The 18574-nt window shown below is 41.8% G+C and overlaps 1 long non-coding RNA gene across 3 annotated transcripts in view; it reads right to left on the bottom strand.

Annotated features, from left to right (window-relative positions):
* The window catches only part of LOC112980714 (uncharacterized), a 30883-nt gene extending 13693 nt beyond the window's left edge, over positions 1-17190 (bottom strand). For all 3 annotated transcript variants that reach the window (XR_010389399.1, XR_003258483.2, XR_010389400.1), the window contains exons 1-2: positions 17127-17190; positions 4203-4385 (exon numbers count right to left, since the gene is read on the bottom strand). This is a non-coding gene — a long non-coding RNA (uncharacterized LOC112980714). The remainder of the gene's footprint in view (positions 1-4202; positions 4386-17126) is intronic.
* Between the last annotated feature and the right edge of the window lie 1384 nt (positions 17191-18574).

Here is an 18574-nt window from a genome sequence, read left to right as displayed (position 1 = left end):
GCAGTCAGGAGGACCTGAAAGGCTGGACAATCTTTCCGCAAGCTTCATGTTTCTGACAGGAGCTTGCCAAAGCTCTTCTGTCTTGCTCCTACCTATCTAGCAGACAGGCTGGGAATCTGTCATCAGTCTTACTGTTTCAGCAATGATCTAGACTCAGCACCACTTTGACATTTTGCAAAACTCTGAGTTACAATAAACTAAAACTGCATTTTTGCTTGCTAAAGGAGATGTACCAAGAGTACATTGTCATAGTAAACTAGTGATAAGAAAGGGCTATATTCTTTTTGCTTTGCAGACATTATTCATCCATTCATATTTTTTACCCTTCTGAAGTGCAAGGATGCTTTAAAACACAGGCTAAGAGAAAAAAGTAAACAACCAGAAGCACCATAAAATGATTCAGAAATGAGAGTCTTAACACAGCTTCAGTCAAAGCAGGGATCAGTCCTACGGCCCTAAGAAGCGCAGTATCAGCTGAGGCGCAACTATGGCACTCGGATGATGCACCCCGTGACTGCTGGATGAGGAAATAAAAGTTGATGACTTTCCCGGTATGCTCCACCTTGCCCAAGTGAAATGCTTATTAACGTCAACAAGAGACAACTGCATCTTTTTTATTTATTCAACATGTGCTTATCAGACAAATGGTTGGGGGGGGGGGGTATTTGTTTTTTACCAAGCTGTGAAGGAAGACACAAGTTTAGGCTGTTGTTATGGTTGGTAACTACTAATTTTAATTTGTGCAAAGATGTAAAAATTTGTACTCTAGAGAAATGTCCCTGCCCTTACTGGTTCCTAGTGATTAGATGTGGCAGCCAAGCCACAGCTCAGGAGCTGCAGCTCACGCTTCAACTGATTAGCCTGATTCTGGACCCCCGAAAACCCTGGGTCTGACTCAGGTCAGAGCACCAAGGCTCAGGTCACTGGGCACTGCATGAGCTCAGCAATTACACCTCGTGCGATAGGTTTCCAGATTCTGTGTCTGTGTCTTCCTGATGTGTATGTATAAATATACATATATACACACACGCACACTCTGTATTCACACTCTGTTTGCTGTATTGTCCTATTCAAAATTTAAATCCTTTGTGGCAGGGGCCATGTCTCACTCTGCTTTGTGATGTATCAGCCATGAGAAGTACGCTTAGTAAATAATAATAGCAATAAAACTCCTTTATCAGGAGAAATACTGAACCACAAGTCCAAAACTGAACTGTAGAGACAAGAGCAGCCCAAGTATCACTGACAAAAGGGTTCTGCACCCCGGTGACATGGCTTCACGATGAATGTGGTGTTAAAAATGTAGACATTGTTAAATGTTAGCCTTCTTGCCATTACAGCTGTGCAACGTGTGTTTGGTGTCAAACAGCACTGTGTGTAGAAGTGAGCACCAAGATCACAAATGTTTTGGACCATCCCTGTTAAAAGCAGGACAGAGCTGGTAAGTTAGAATTGGACTTACTTCTCCTCTCTGATTTTGTTATCAACTGAAAAAAAACATAGAAAGATCATGATGAAACACAAAAGATCCCATACAAGATTAACCTCTCTTTTGAAGAGAGAGCATGTGTCCTTAGGTAAACAGGTCAGCACCAGACCAAATATATCCTGAAAAGAAAACAGAAGTTGAATATGAGGGACAGGGCTTTCCTACCCTTATGTGTGTGGAAAAGTAAAGAAAAAAGTCCTGTGTTTCTTCCCAGCTTCGTTTTAATGGCTGGAGCCCTTCAGAACATAATTAATGTTTATATATCCACTTATGAGAGCAAATTAGTCAATTCATCAGGAGGACCATTAACTTGATTTTTTTTGCCTCTGTGCTTTGTAAGCAAAATATGAATGCAATATTTGCAGCTACTAGATTCACCTAGAATGTAGCTGCCAAGGGGTGAATTGTAATTTAATAAACAAATAACAAAAATTGGACAAATTAATTCAAATAGAACAAGAAATGACCCAATTCTTTGCTGAAGGTTTTAAAATAACCCAAAGAGAAGTTTAAAAAGAAAACTGAATCAGTCTCTTCTTTAAATAGTTTTCACCCCATTCAGTCTAACTTGATACACCAACTCTTTTCCCTGGAAAAATCCCCCTGACTCCTAAAGGCAGATGGGTTGTGTTTTTAACTGTACCCTACACACTTCAGACTTTAAAAATGTCCTAAATCAGGGCAGCTCTGGCTCTCTGCTTGCAGCTCTTGTTATCTCCAGGAATCAAAATTACTAATTGTATTGTAAAGTAAATTGAAGCACTGACTCTCCCACCTGAATCACAAACCATGTGCAGGAAATATCATTAAATCTTGGAGTGTCTGTCCTGAATGAGTCATGAGTATGTGCATAAGAACAAGAAAAATGTGCATGAAGCTATCTTTTTTTTTTTTTAACTGAAGTCACTATCTACATCGTGTGATGTTAGAAAATGCTCTACCTCTGCTAATATTTGTTTCTGTATTAAGATTTCATGGTAATATATGATAACTGCAACACTACAGGCCAGATCCTCTGTTCCTATGTACCAGCTTCATGTATGTATGTATGTATGTATGTATGTATCACATATGTATGTATGTATGTATCACGTATGTATGTATGTATACACTTAACTTTGCAATGAGTCTATCTGTGCCTGCTTCCCAGTTTGGGATCCTTTCATATTTTCACTAAGCAACTGCCAGTAGAAGTAATATGGTATAAATTGTGTTTTTGTGGGATATAGCTGACTCTGGTCAGTGCTTATTGGAGACAGTTTTGTTTGCTTACCAAGGTGCATGCTTGGCTTTTTTCTGTAATGTCATTTGACAGCTCAGTATTGTTTCCAGTTGTTTTCCCTGTGCTGAACATAAGGAATTCTGGATGATTTCAAGTTTTCTATTCCCGGTCACAGTGAATAGAGTCTCCTCCAGAAGCTGCAGAACATGGATATGTAGGGATCCGTTTTGACAGTTTGGACAGATGTTTATAGAAGTTCATGCCATGAACGTGACTCATTTTGCTTACACATTTTTCTCCAGATTTCTTTTTGGATCTCTTTTTCCCAGGTCACTTATAATGGCCACTTAAAACCAAATCATGAGTAGGGTATTTGATGGCTGGGGGAAAAGTGTATCCCCTCCATCTGTCACACAGCCCTGGAGAGCCAGAAGTTGGCTGGACTAGTGGTGGGACCAAATGGGACCAGGGTACCCGTGACTGCAATGGGCCAATTCTAAAAGGTCACTATACAAGTGATATTGTGATGTTTCAAGATCAGAGTCCCCATGGTGCCATATCCCATTTCCATGGCAGCATGAGATTCTTTCCCTCTGCAATATTCCAGATCCATGCAGCAAAGTTGTTTATTCTCTTTATCTCACAACCCCTCCAAACTAATAAGGAAGGAGGAGAGGAGAGGAAGATTTCCTCACACCTGCCCCACCTCACTGTCACCACTGGGACTTGAAGCTTTTCATCCCTTCAGGTGGTCATGAACACCATGAGGCTTTGGAGGACTTTTTTCAGCCACCTTTCACATCCTGCACCTGGCACAGTGCACACTGCCATGTGCGGTACCCCCCACATAGCCATTTAATACAGCCAGGATAGACCGTGGCCAGTGTCGGGGGGGGGGGGGGGGGGCCACAGACACCAGGCGTGCACTCACTGCTGGCCGAGGACATCAGGCCCACTGGCCGCCTTCCCTAGGGCCTGGAAGCCTCTCTCGAGGGTGTCTGCATTTCAGATGCTCAGCTGTTCCCCCTCCTCTGCCTCAAACTGATGCTGCTTTATCAAGAATTGAGAATGACCAATGGTTATGCTTTTGGACTCCTCTGTCATCTCAAACACAATTGTTTAATTTCTTACGCTGAACTAAAGAGCTAAATTCTTTTCCTATAAAAAATGGGCCAGAGAGTAGGAGATGGGGGCTTGGAGAGAGAAGGAGAGTGGGAGAGAGATTAAACAGCCTCTGGTGTTCAATGCCTGCAGATGACAGTTTCAAAAATATTTCTGGGGATATACTTGGCAGGTACTGCCTACAATTTCCTCCTAGACACGTATAAACAGCAAAAGCACACAAATGGCCTCTTACTAAAAGAGATACAATTATGTCAATTTTATAGATATACAAAGATGGTTTAAAAATTGGCTAAGGCGCCTTCCCATCACCCCCCCCCCCCCTTCTTCACCCCAGCACAACCTGCCATTTCAGCAGCTTGTACTCACCAAGTGGAAAGGCAGGACTTGAACCCAGGCCTTCAGCATGGCAATAGGAAGTGTTTGGTGATCCCCTGGTCCTTTCACAGTGCCTTCAGCCCAGGCGTCTCAGGCAGATCCTGGAGTCTCAGAAGATTTAGAGGCTGAGTTCACAGTGCTTTTCAAGGAGAGGCTTACACTCACACCACAGGCCTGCAAAGAAATATCTACCAAGTGACAATTGCCTCTCATGCCCAGAGACAGTTTATCATCTCTGGGATAGAAGACAAATTCCCTAGAAACAAAATATTAGGGTATAAAGAAGAGGATATATAGATGAACAGAAGATTGGGAAGTGGGAAGAGAAAATGAGAGGAAAGGATGGAAAGAACAGAAACAGAGAGACGAAGCATTAGTGGGAGATGCAAAAAAAAAAAAAAAAGAGGCTGAGTAGGAATGCAAGTTGGAAAGGACGCAGTCACTGTCTTTCTGTTGCTTTCTACTCAGCTTTTACACCTTTTTCTCTCTCTTCCCCCTCTCCCCCCCCAAAAAAATTAGTAAAACAAATGTAGAAGCTGAGGGAGGAGGAAGGGAGAGGTCTGAGGCAGACCTGGTGCGACCTACTTCTGCCAGCTCTATGAGCCCATGCAAATTGTGCAGGAATTGTGCAATGTTAACTGCTTCCTTTCTGATTTGTGCTTGACACTGAGAATAAGCTCAGGATGCTGAGGGAAGCAGAAAGTCATGTCTCAAGGAGGGTAAGGAAAGAGAAAGAGGAGAAATAAAGAAGGGGTAGGCAGAAAGGGAAGAGCGAAGTGCACAAGGCTTTGGAAGGAGGTCCTGGGATGGAGGAAGGTAGTCAGGGAGATAGCAATTTCACATGGAGGAAAAGACCTGTTGGCCTGGCTGAGGAAGCACTTCAGTGACTATGCCAGACGGACACTGCTGGCCGAACTGCTGCTGCTGCTGCTGCCTGCCAGCAACTCTGTCTAGGGGTAAAGAACAAAGGCAGGAGAGAAGGGGAAGGAAGGAAGCAGGGAGCTGCCTCCTGCCACCTTCTAGCATCAAAGGACTGCAGGACTTCAACCTGAGACCCTTTGAAGTGTTACTGATCCTTGTAAGCCACTGAAGTGAAAAAAAATATTTAATAGAAAAAAGTTAAGTCAAATTAATGACATCATTGGGAATGCAAAGTCATAATCCCTGAGTGGACTCCAAGGCCTGCTGAATCACACAGTAGGACACCCATGGCTTCATGAAAGGGGCGGGAAGGAGGACAACTTTGCCCTTTGTGACTTTTCTCCTGATCCCAAGGATTTGCCATGCTTTGCAAGCCTTGCCAATTGTCTGAAGTGCAGACAGCTCTGGATCTCCTCTAAAACCAGAAAAGGCTAGTAAAAGCAAAAGCCAACCCCACTATTCCTCTTAAACTCTATGGGATACAGCAGAGCAGGGGTTTTCTGTAGGACTCATAGGTGTGCATCACTAGTGTTGATATTGATTTCACTTTTTGAATTTACCTGACATACCACTGCCATGCAGACAAACATCATATGCTTGTAAACAGGCTGGGAACTCAATCATAAGCTTAGCAAAACACAGATGACTGTCACGCAGTAAACCCTTTGATATTTGTGCAAAGTATCATCACAATTACAGTGTGAGATAGTAACTCAGAGAGTAGACTGATAACAAGTAATTTATTCATTGAATTATCTAACCTCCCAGCCACATGACTGAACGGTAATTACAGGTATCATGAAACATAGTCACACTGTGTAGCTGCACTGTAATTATATTTGCTGTATTGAAGTGTGACCCTGGCATTACAGTGAGAAATGAGATGAAAAACAGGAGAAAGAAATCCCAGCTCAGAATCCAGGCAGGGGAAACAAAGTCAGAACAATATGTATTTTATTGACTTACCATCTCTGTGCCACAGATATGTTCCACAAATGTCTCTGGAGTGGCAGTGCTAAGAGATATATTTGTATTGGCATTACACACACATTGCTCCAGCTTAAAATATTGTTCCTGCAATCGCTGCTCTGTGCCCTTACCAATGACAGACAAACTCCGTAACAGGAGTAAACTGGCAGTTGCACAGATTCTGCATTTTCCCTGCGGTCCATTTGGTTTTGGCAAGCTTACAGTTAAACGCACATATACTGTGCTGGTGCCAATGCACTCTCCTCCTCCTGGTCCTTTCTGACTAAAGCTGAAGAATTGGAAGGAGGAGACATTGTTTTTCCTGGGTTTTGCTGGGTTTTTATATATTGCTTTTTTGAGAGGCAAAGCTTGCTGATTAGCTCCGTGACCTCTCCAGTGCTGAGTCAGCTCAGAAGAGGCCTGGGAATCTCTGTAGTGCAACTGAAAGAAACAGAGAGCTGGGAGGGAAGAAAGCATGGGAAAGCAGGCAGAGAAAAGACAGAAGAGACAAAATGGGAGAGGAAATGGAGTGAATCTAGTCAAAATAGGGATTGGTACATTACAGTGCTGCTTACGGATGTCCTCTCTGAAAAGTACACGTTTGCATTCACATGTGTGATATACTTTACCCTTATTCCCAAACCTGGAAGAAAGAAAACCTGGTTGAACTTATGTAACACTGCCATCCAGTGCTGCGTGTGTGTCCCAGGCTGCAGCCTCGCATCCACATCCTGACCCAGAGCAAGGGATGCTGGAAGCATCATGGCAGCTAAACCCAGCGGGTCCTCCTTTCCCTTCCTCAGACTCCTTCTGCCCGAGTCAACATTTATCCCAGTGCTGGGTGATAACAGCTCCTGCATGAAGAGCAGGCCTCACACCCATATTCCAGCCACAAGGAATTGAGGCTAATGGGCTAAAGGAACTATTTCAAGAACTGGTCAATATAGTTGCCCTCCTCCTCAGGGCGATCTTCCTTACTGCAGTCCACATGGAAGCTAACAGCACTGTAATCTACGGGCTGGGGGGAAGGCTGGGAGACAGCTGTCCTCTGTCACCTTGACCCCTGGAGCATCACCGATCACATCATCGAACCCACCTGCCAAGCCACTAGACTAACCTCCCACCTCTCCAATGACTTTGTGCCTTCCTTTCAAACTAAGATACTAAAATCAGCTATGTTAGATCAGATCAAAAGTCTGGAGATTTAAGACTCCACTGATCGTGTTGGCAGGAGAAGTCAGGGAGGGCAGTTTGCCACTTTACTCTTCTTTGCCACCAGATCACCCAACAGAGTAAGAACAGGAACTTGTCCATCCTATCCCACACTCGTAGCTGAAGAGGGAGAGTTTTTCAGGGCTTAACTGGATTAGGACTTTTTACAGAGCCAGCAGCCAGTCCAACTCTTTTCTGGATATCGTGCTAAGGATCTGCCTAGAGCCTCAACAGAAAAGCATCTCCAGGCCCACACTGCATCCTGTAGGTATTAGCCACACCAGCACTGTTTGCTTCTTAGAAGGCAAATCCACCCACATATTTCCTTCCCTCTTCTTCAGTTCTTTAACAGCTCTAGAAGGGAGATGTCGCACATGCCAAATACGCTGGCAGCTACTTAAAAGCCCCTTGGCTTGAGAAGCGATGTTGTGGTGTTTCCAGGGATAGCCGGTGTTGTCATTCCTGGAAGTGGGACGCTGGTGCTCAGCCCACAGCAGGCATGGAGTCACAGACTGGTCAGGAGGATGCTGGCTGGATTCAGCTCTGACGGTCACCACAGTTAAATTTGATGAGATGCAAATGTCCTATATTTTAGAAAAAAGAAACCTTTCCTCTCTTGCAAGCAACCAGAACGGGTATTCTTAGACATTTTTCACTCTTGCCCTGATCTTTTTCTTTGAGCTGGCTTTTTAAACAGCAGACCAATGTTTTGAGACTCTTTTCATTTCAAGACCTCTCTCCTGTTCAATATGATAGGGTGATTAATGCAGTCCTAGAAAACTTACATGCAAAAGCCTCAACATATGCAAAAGACAGTCTTTGTCTTTCTCTTGTTTCGAAGTAAAGCTTTCTCTTTTGTCATGCTAGTTCAGCATTCTGTTCAAGCCTTCCCTGTGTCAGCTCAGCCTCTTTTAGAGAGGAACAGTTTCCTTCTGGATCTATTTATCGCCTTTTGTCAATGAGATGCCTGAAACTTATTCACTACTAACTAAATTGATAAATTTGTTACTGAATAATTACGAAAATAGCTTCCTCCAACTGAACAGCAGCAGAATGGACCAAAATGAATCACAAAAATAGATCTGTTGGCTTTCGAACATGTTTTAGCAGAAGAAGTGCAGCTGAATTTGATAAAATAAAGGCACTTTCTCTGCTTACTTGCATAGTCAGGAGAAACTGCCTTTCAAATCAGGTGAATTTGAAAGGAAATCTTTGATGTAACACATAGAATAATTCCTGCACAGCTGAGGGAGTATAAACAAATGAATGTTTCTTCTTTATTTTACTGTGGCTATATTTAGTTAATAGTGAATGGATGGTTTGAAAATTTAATGTGAGGATTGATAGTGCGGATTATATTTTTATTCTTGACTTGCAGAGATACATCGTTATTAATTAAAGCAGATACTGTACCTGCTGAAGCCAACTAGACAGCACAACGTGTTTTGCAGTTCTTCATGTGTAAAGTTTCCAAATTAAATTTCTGAAATATGCACAGTAATAACATGGCTTTTGCAAAAATGTATTTAACTATTAATTGACATAGATGAAAAGATACAATAATTCTTTTTCCCAGAAAGCAAACACCAAAGTGTTGGTCTTTGTTGTATGCTGGTCTGGGGCATGACTTTTGGCTTACTCCTTGGAAGAGTGCTAAACTCTGGAATTCTAATAGCTGATCTTTCCATTAAAAAACTAACTCTATCAGGAAGGGATCTTCCAGGTAAGTTTTCAGCCTTCCCTCAGCCTCCAGATTTATCCTGATCTACTCATATTACTTCCATTTGCTTTGACGATCCTCAGCCATCATTTCCCAGTTCTGGCAGTTAGAGGCACCTCCTCTGGTGTTCATTAGCAAGGGAGCACAGCACTGATCATCACCTGTGTTGTCAGTTCAGCACCAGTTTTCACCTTGGACATACAGACTAATCCTAACCCTTCACTAACTCTAGCTACTTCCAGGTGAGGATAATAAATACCAGATTCAAAAGGTTGCTATGAGAATCATGTGTATTCCACTAGCAAAACCATTATGTTTTTCTAATGTAATTCTTTACTAGCTGCATGCCAGAGGGTCACTATCCTAGTGGTCACTACGAACTTGCAAAAGCATTTCTTCTTGGCCAGCACAGCTGCATAACATTGAGGAATGACCAGCCAGGTAGAGTGAGCACCAGCACTTCATAATTAAAAAAAAGCAGCATGGAACAACAGCAGATCTTCAACACAAGTGTGAATCATGGGCTAAATACAGTAATGGCAAGATGAAAAGCCTCTCTCATAGAGAGCTCACCTCGAAGGACTAAAAAGGAATCTGTGTGCATTTGTATAAGACAGGATTGCTGGTCCCTGTTAATATCAGCCTATCATGGCACTGCTGTCAGTGTGGGCAGTGAGACTTGCTGGCTAGGTTTCCATCATCACTGGCTTCCTTATCTCTGCTGGGAAAGGTGCAGGAGAAATATTCTGTTTTTAGGTTCTCAACATTAGCACCTTGGCAGGACTTGGTTAACAGAAGCAGCATTTCTCTGGAAATCTGGTGCATGAAACACAGCTAAGCTGGGCAACAAGCAGTGAAAGAGCTCAGTAACTGACCTTAGATAAAGGTCAAGCCAGGTATTTGCCTAGGGCCACACTGATGGGGAAGAGAAGAGATACAGCTCAGCTGAAAGCTCAGGTCCCAGCAGCTGCAATGCTCTGGTCCAGTGGCAGGACCACTTCTCCAGGCACCAGGACACCAAGACCAAACAAGCTCCCTGGCCGCAGTAGACAGCAGCCTTGACCTCTCTGACTGCTCATCCTGCTCATCCCCCTCTTTGCCTCTCTGCCAGGTAGGTCAATCTGCTACTACAGCAAAGCTGAGCTCTGTCTAAATCACCAAGAAACCCTGAACCAGCCCTAGTTACATCTAATGGTATTAACAGGTATTTTACCTGCTTTAGCCCCATTTTGATACAAATTTTACTAAAATCAAAATTTTGGACCTCAGCTAACTAGAAGTCCTTCCAAGTGTAGGGTTCACCTTTATCCAGACCAAGATCAGGATAGAAAAGACCTATTCACTTCCGTCAGTCAGTTTTTGAGGTCCGGGGCAGGATTGCTACCCATGGTGTGTCTTTGAGGCCTTTGTCACATGCATTTTTAAATTAAACAGTCTTCAACTATCAAACAAGAACAACGCAGATGGAAGATGAAGACTGAGGGTAACTTTAGCCTTCACTTTGCTCAGCCAATTAATATCATACAAGGCTAGCTCTCTGCTGTCTCCCATCCTGTGTAGTTATGCAGGCTAAGTCTACAGAGAGGTTTTTCCTTCATTCAAAATGAAAATCCTCAGAGCCTTTTCTCAGCTGTTGCCTAACTTTGGAGCTGGCTAAATCCCTGTGACACCTAAGATCCCATCAGTAAAGCTCTCTGGTTGCTTATGTTTCTGCCTCCAGGCCTGCACAAATATATCCAAGTCCTGACAGCACTGAATAACTCAATATTTCAGCCCTATTGGGATTCACATATAGAGCGTTCTTCTAGCTGCTGTATCTGCTAAGTTGGATCTGGTAGGAATTTCTACAACCCAGAGCTAGCACAGACCATAGCTGAGGGAAGGCGATAGTAGTGTGATATATATACTGCCACTGCTAAAACAGGGAAGAGAGGCAAACTGTTTCAGAAGAGCTGGTCATGGTGCATGTAATGTCACTCCTGGAGGTACTGGCAGTTCAAAATCCTAGGCCAAATTTTGCAGGAGGAGGATATCACTTACTAAGAGAATATTATGGATACGAGCAGGACTAGCCACTTAGGTACTTGATGCCTTAGATGAGAAGCTTGAGTGAAGGGAAGTCCCCCCATCACTCAAAATTAAGCACATGGCCCCTGCTTCTCTCTTAACATTTGCTGCTATCTCTCTTAGAGAGCCTCTGACTCTGCATGGCAGCTTTTATAGTTCTTATTAGGCACCTAAATCTCCACATACCCAGGCTGTTGATCTTACTAGGCATCAAGGTATCTAAGAATTAAGTACTGAAACCTGCAAATTAAGTTCCCTGCATAACTTAGCCCCTGCTTTGCAAGTGAGTTGCCTGAGAATCACTTTTTATTCCCCAGACGATAACAAGCTTGCAAAGCAGCAAATCAGCTCTCTGGATTTAGTTATGAATAAGCATTAGTATTGGGAGTAATTGTCACATTGTGCAGCGTATTTACCTGAAACCAAGCTGAAGCAATAACATTGGCAGCTACAGGAAGACAGATGAGATAAGAGGACATGTGTTTCAATGAGGCTACAATGTTATCATCTCACCTACTCTGGTAATTACTGGCCATAACTCACACAGTGCAAATCACAATTCTCTCCATCACTCCCCTCTAATGAAGGGTTACGATTAGCTTGTCATCCCCTTGCAAAAGGTCCTCTTGTCTGAAAGCAAAAGAGCTACCACAGGATGAAGCTTCTGTCCTTGCTGTATGTTCACAAAGTGCCTCCAAAAATTACCTGACATCTTCCCTGCAGGCCTGCCTGTGGAACAGAGACACATCCTGGATACTTGCTGTGGTAAGTGGAGACAGCTTAGGCCTTGTTTCTGTGCTCGTAGTCCTGGGCTGCTGTTCAAAAGGCAAAACAAATGTGCAGGGAAAAACAATCCTCCTCAGCCACCAGGGAGTCCCAGAACACAACCCTCATCCTGCATTAAGCCCAGGAACATGTTAATGTGAGCAATACAGAGACCTGGATGTCTGCTCAGATCTGGCCTTCTCCTCACTCAGCAAATTACATAAATTGAACTAAACATGGAAGACAAACCAGAACTGTTCTCCACAGGCACTGTGCAATGTTATGAAGTGGTTTTGTTCAGTACTGAACATGTTTTGTGTGTGTGAATAGCATAGGCTTAGGAAAGGAAGCTTGCTTTAGTCTTAACTTGTGGAGAATAATTTTTGCTTTCCTCGGAAATCTGGCAATCATGGTTCTAGTTGAGGCCTCTCAGAGATTTTAGCTGAACAGTTTGACCATTTAATGCCCAGATGGTTCTGTGTTAGGCTGGCAATTTTCCTCAAATGTAGGACTATTATCTTCATGGTTTCCTAGAATCTGCTGTTCTCAGATCACACGTGGTATTCAAGGAGCATAAGACAGTCCTCCTCTTGCTGCCTGCAATATAGTTTTGTTCCTGGCGTTGATATTTGCTGATACAAAGCCCTCTCTGTTGAATGCAGTCCCCTAAAGATTTATGCCTTGCCTGATACGCCAGCAAAGACTTCTGATATTTGGTGGTGAACACTCAGCAGAACCATGGTGTTTCAGAAAAAGTCACTTGCCTCCCACCTTTTTCTGCTTTCTGAAGGCCTGTAGGTGTTTTCATCTTCCTTTGACACCATGCCAATTTTAATTCTGTGATCCCAGCAGTAGCCCTGGAGTTCTCTAAATGCACCCTGTGTTCTCCAAGCTTACCCTCCTCCTACCTATAATTTTATTATTCGCAACTCAGAAATTAGTAAATAATTGAAATTTGGCACATCTTATCCTATCATTTGTCTTCACCAGATAGGGTCAGGTTTAAAGATCCAAAAGAAATTACTAAAGAAACATTTTTTTGGGTGATACAAAAATAAACATTGAGAGAGGGATGTGTAGTGGCATGTGGGAAAGAAACAAGCAAACCCTGTGCTCCTGAAATGATGCTATCACTGTCAGCAAGGTTTTATTTAAAATTATAAGCAAAATAACAATGTTTTAGGAGTTGAATTTCATGCGCTATGGACAACATAGGACACAAATCCTTGGGCAGGTATGCCAACATGACACAAAGTTAGCCGTTTTTCGAAAAAGGGAAGTGTGTTCTTGGAGTGCGTATGGCTAGTTGGAAGAAGCACCAACCCTTTTGGCAAAAATGGCGTTGCTGCCACAAAGTATAGCTAGGTCATACTGAGGTGCAGTACTGATGATAAGGAATGACTGATCCATGAAGCTGAAAGCATGTGGGGGAAATTGTGTCTCTTGGAATGACAGTAAGAAAATCACATGCCTCAGCTGCATTGCGTTGTGTATGGAAGACAGAGTAATAAATAAACCTGACAGAAGCTGCTTAATGCAAAAAGTTTGTTACTCTCTGATTCTCCATCATTTTTCGTGTTACGCTGATGTTTGTCTCAGCAAGCAATGTTCAAAATGAATGCATAACACTGTCTCCAGCTTAAGAAAAAGAAGATTCAAGTCACTTGTGTTTGAAGTTCAAATGAGTGACACCAATCCAAGAACAAAGAAAGATCAAAGTGCCACTCTGCATACACGCATGATGACAACGACAACAAACGTGACATTTATATGCAACAAATCTTGTAGTGTTGTGCACATCAAGTAAAGTGGTACATTACCGAATAAAAGATGCTCCTGTCACTTTTTCTGTCTATTAGTCCTGTAAATTCAGGACAGCCACAGGATGGTTCATCTGTATCATTAACTTAGACCCCTTTGGCCAAGATGCTGGAAGTTACTGAGGACATTTTTGAAGAATGCAAAATCTATTTTCCATTTACCTAAAGCACATTCTTATAGCCATAATCACAGAACGAGATAAGATTGTTTGGCAAACAAATTTAGTCTAAACACTGCCATGAAGACATCTGCATTTCGTTCATTAAAAATGCACAATATTGATAATATATAACAAAGTGTTCCTTGATCATTTACATGCAATAGGAATGCATAATTCCTGTTCCTAATTGCATAATTGGCTAAGGTGGAACACAGGTTTTGTCATTTCAAAATTTGGAAGTGTACTCTGCAGAGGTGTGGCAAAGCCATCAGGCTGCATACTCTGAGCAAGTATTGATGAAATCTTTGTACACAGTGCAGTGCGCAGTATTATTTTACAGAGTCCACTGCAGGAAAACAATTTTAGAGAGTTTGTAAATGTTTTCATGCTCTTTTTTTTTTTCCACATAAAGGCAAGTGATTTCATCAACTTTATTCCAATAATGTACATGTTACCAAGATTTTTTAAAGCTTCTTCAAAATGCCCTTTAAAACACTCACTTTGCTACAAAATTGAAGTCCAATATCTTGATGTCTTCAGAAACTAGAAGCAAGTGCTGAGTCTCAGTAAGAAACCAATTATATTTTTCTTTTCAGAAGCATAAAGCTCTTATTCTTAGTCCTACAGAGTCAGCAACTTTGAAACCTATGATTTAGCCACTCTTCAGATCCTGAAAAGCTGTTAGTTGTATAGGATTACCTCCAATCTATTGTGCTACCAAACTAAGTCAAACTTTGACATGCCTCTAAGGAGTGAGAGGTGGCAGAAAACTCAGGATTAAACAATCATATTTGCAGAAAATGAACATTTCTTTGCTGAAGTGAACAGCAAACAGCAGCTTTGTAGCTGTTCAAAGTGGCAGAATGCAAGAGCAACCCTCAGAGAGCCGGCTTAAAAGGCAGAACGCAGATAACAGTGTTAAAGATGTGTGTTTTCACAGTTCATCACACAGGTCGTCCATACATAAAAACAGGCACATTTGTGCTTTTGCACATGCAGTGCTAAACACGGACATCACTGTGTACAGCATATTTTCAGTAATTGCAAGAAACAACTTATTGCACAGACAGTTGAATATACAGAGAGTTGCTTCAGATATTCATATGAAGTTAAAATAAACACTACATTAGCCACTCTTCTCATAGCATTTGTGTACGTGTAGGGCACCTTTCCCTCTGCACTCCCAGAAGACAGGCTGGGCTTTCCAGCCATGGATAAGCTATATGCAGCTTCTCCTCAAATTGAAACAGTTACATGATACACCCAGACATTGTTCCAGCTTTTTGCACGGAAACTCCTGAGGTCTACCCCAGCCACGGCAAATGAACCAGAAGTTTCAAAAACTCTTTTGCAAAGGATGGCATTTATGTTTCACTGAAGAAAAGATTCTTCCATCTCTGACAGGTAACTTTCTTTTCCAGATAGAATTGCTATAAGAAATAATCTTTACTTTCTTACAGCTTCTTGTTGACTGAGTACAACAATGATCCATATGCAGAGGACTAGTACAAGGCACATGTTATTTTAAAGCCATATTTTCAGATTTTATGCAGAACTCGCTCAGTATAAAAACTTTGCTCTAACCCTCTGAATTTCATCCTATGAGCAGGTTTGTCTGTGAGCAGACTATGTCCCTAAGTCTTGCTCATTGGAGAGACTAGAGACCAGACTGCACAGCACCACAGCATGGGCAATATACCAAAGCCATAGTGTAAGCTGGTGGACTGTAGGAGCCTGTACCATCTTCCTCTTACCATAGATTTGGAATTTATTTCTGGGCTTTAAGGCAGAGACCAAAAACTCTTGCACAGCCAAAGATCTATATAATGGGAGGGACTTAGGCACAGTTAATTAAAGCATTGAGGTCATTATCTGCCATTGTCTGACAATCATCCTTAAAGAGGAGATACTGGCCTTCTTTAAGATCCCAAATTATATATAATGAAAGAACATTCATTCCTCCTCCTTTCTTCTCTCATCTTCTGCCTTTTTCTGCAAAGATTTGTCTTTCCTCTGAGAAAAACAACATATATTTTACCATCCGCTTTTAAATATTTATTGGCTAGTTTAGTGTTCTTTAGTATTCTTTAATGTTGAGGCTTCCCACACTGCTTTACCGCTACACATTGATCCTGATTGGTGGGGACTGGGAACATTTTTTTTTTTTTTAATTTGCTTAAATCAGTGTGATGTAGACAGAGTTTATAGCCACTGAAGTCTATGGTTCTTCATTAGCACAAGGAACAAACACAGCTAGGACTTGTGACTTGAACTCCGTGAAGTTCCAGATGAAACAGTGGGGAATTTTTGCTACTGCCCTTGACAATGGCCCTTAGAGAGGGTAAATACATATACATACATATGTAAATGTAGATGTATACACACACAGAGTAAAAGAAGAGATAGAGAGAAATCTGTAACAGGATAGCTCTCCCTTCAGAGAACTATCTGAATAGCAAAAACATGATGTGCTGGGCTAACTCTGTCCATCCCTATAGATCAATGCTGGAGCACTGCCTCCTCAGCCCTGTCTGTCTGTTTCAACTATCTTTACATCAAAACAACTTCAAGTAGTTTTGGTCCTAGACAGAATCTACATCATCATCTGTCTCAGGAAAGGCCAGCAGAGGGTTGATGAGAAAAGGAGAGGAAGGAATCCATTAGGGATTCAGCTTCCTTTCATCTGCGATTTAACATGCAGAATAATGATGAGTATTCAGCTTTCAGTCTCTTCACTGAGTTTGCATCAATCTATGTATCTCCAGTGCATTACCTAAGTGTAAGCTAAGTGTACCATCAGAAATATATTTAGATAGGCCGGAAAAGAACTAGTGAGCTTTAATTAAATGGTGACGCAGTCTGTGAATGGTCACTTGTCAAAAAAAATTATGGCCCCTGTCACAGAAAATAATGATTGTGGTTGTCACTACTTTAGACGCCTAGGCAGATTTCAAAGGTGAGGACCTCAGGAGGGAAAGGAATGGCTCATGATGGGAGTCTATGGGGTCTCAGGTTTTCTTTCTTCTTCACTGTGCTACTGCACTAAATTGTACACTCACTGGTAGTGTCAGAAGCAAATAAATCGGTGTCAGTGGCACAGAGACTTGTTCAAATTTCTTGCTGCTAGAAGAGTTCTGCCGAGGACTGGGCAAGTCAGAGGAATAGGAAGAAAAACTAGATCAGGACAAGAAGCAATACTGCTCTTACAACCATTTTAACTAATTCTTAATTTCTGCAGAAACAGTCTCAGTTCATAAGAATGGCTATTTTCATGACTTACCAAACAAACATCAAGGTATGTCTAGTGTCATCCTTTCTCACTCTGCCATTTTTAAATAAACCTGTAGAGCGAAAAATTACAGATGTTTGAAGAGAATGAAGGTTTATTTTTTTTTCCACAGTCTTTTTCATTTGTGTGACTCCTATTAAATTGGTGGTGCATTCTAATGGGAACCCAAGTCATTTTTCAAGTGGTAAGCCATTAGCTGCACTTCCTCAGCATGTTGTCTACTCAAGTCCTACAACATGATGAGATTAGACCTTAAGCATGGACCAGGTTGCTAAGAAACTGACAGTCTCCTTTCAAGAGCTTGGAGCTTTCTGTTTTTTGCTTAAAAAAAGAGGTTATTTTCTCTGGGCCAATTTGTCCTTCACTGTGTCAACAGCACAAAAGACAAGCATGTCAGAAAGTCTGCCTGTGAACTTGCTTCCTGGAACTTTATTTTGGAGAAAACCGGTTAGAAGTTACAGACTTCAGAGAAGTAAAAATTAATGCTGTAAAATCATAGAGATTATAGAAGGAAGGTACCCAGGAGGATGTCCTCCTAATCCCCAAAATGATTAACAATATTCAAGATGTTTTTAAGAATTTTTATCTAAGTTCTTTACATCCTCACATTCAGCGAGAGGCATGCCATAGGCTCCCTTGGCAACAGACTCCAAGAGAACATCACTAGGTGCATCCTTCTGTTTTGTGAAAGAGTAACTTTTTCCTGTATGTTTTAGACCCTTGTAATACTAATTTAATTTAGACCATGGCATGTGCAAGGATCGCCTTACAAAACCAAGGCAGATGATATCTGCTTCCACTACCTTGACACAGAAGAATATTTGGTGGGTTTTATATCATTTGTTCTTAACAATTTCATCTTAACTTTTTCTCATTTCCTTGTCTTTCTCTAGGTGCTTACAAGAAGTTTGTCTGGTTACTTGTTTACTGAATATACTGAAAGCTCTAGGACAAACTTTGCTATTATAGTGGAAGCAAACTGGTCTGAATGTACAGTGGTGGAAAAAGCAACAACAATTGATCAGGATCCTAAAAAATGTGTTACATGTTGGATATTTTCTGTGAAGGAAGGAGGGAAAAATAGCATTGTAGTGAAAGAAGCTATAAAGAAAGATTTCAGTGATGTGACAGAGGAATGATCCAGATCCAAGTGGCAGAGGTGGAAAATTTATTAAAAAAAAAAGAAAAAAAAAGAATTTTTCTTTACCTGTATGAAATTTTTAGTAGTCTGCACATGGCGGGTATGCATACTTCCACCTATTAAATGTTACGTTGTGAACTCTCAGGAGTTTTTTTCCCCTGACAAGGGTTAGCAGCCAACAGTGCCCCAAGTCTTCCTTGTGCCTCCAGGAAGAAAAGTTGTCCTTCAGTTTGGCCCTGTAGCTGCATCTGGGTATGCATTTCCCTGGAGCTTCATGTTGACATCTGTGACTAACAAA

Source organism: Dromaius novaehollandiae, chromosome 5, assembly GCF_036370855.1.
Source record: "Dromaius novaehollandiae isolate bDroNov1 chromosome 5, bDroNov1.hap1, whole genome shotgun sequence".
In the NCBI taxonomy this organism is placed as follows: Eukaryota; Metazoa; Chordata; class Aves; order Casuariiformes; family Dromaiidae; genus Dromaius; species Dromaius novaehollandiae.
The sequence above is the reverse complement of the archived record's forward strand: the minus strand, read 5'-3'. Positions and strand labels throughout refer to the sequence as shown.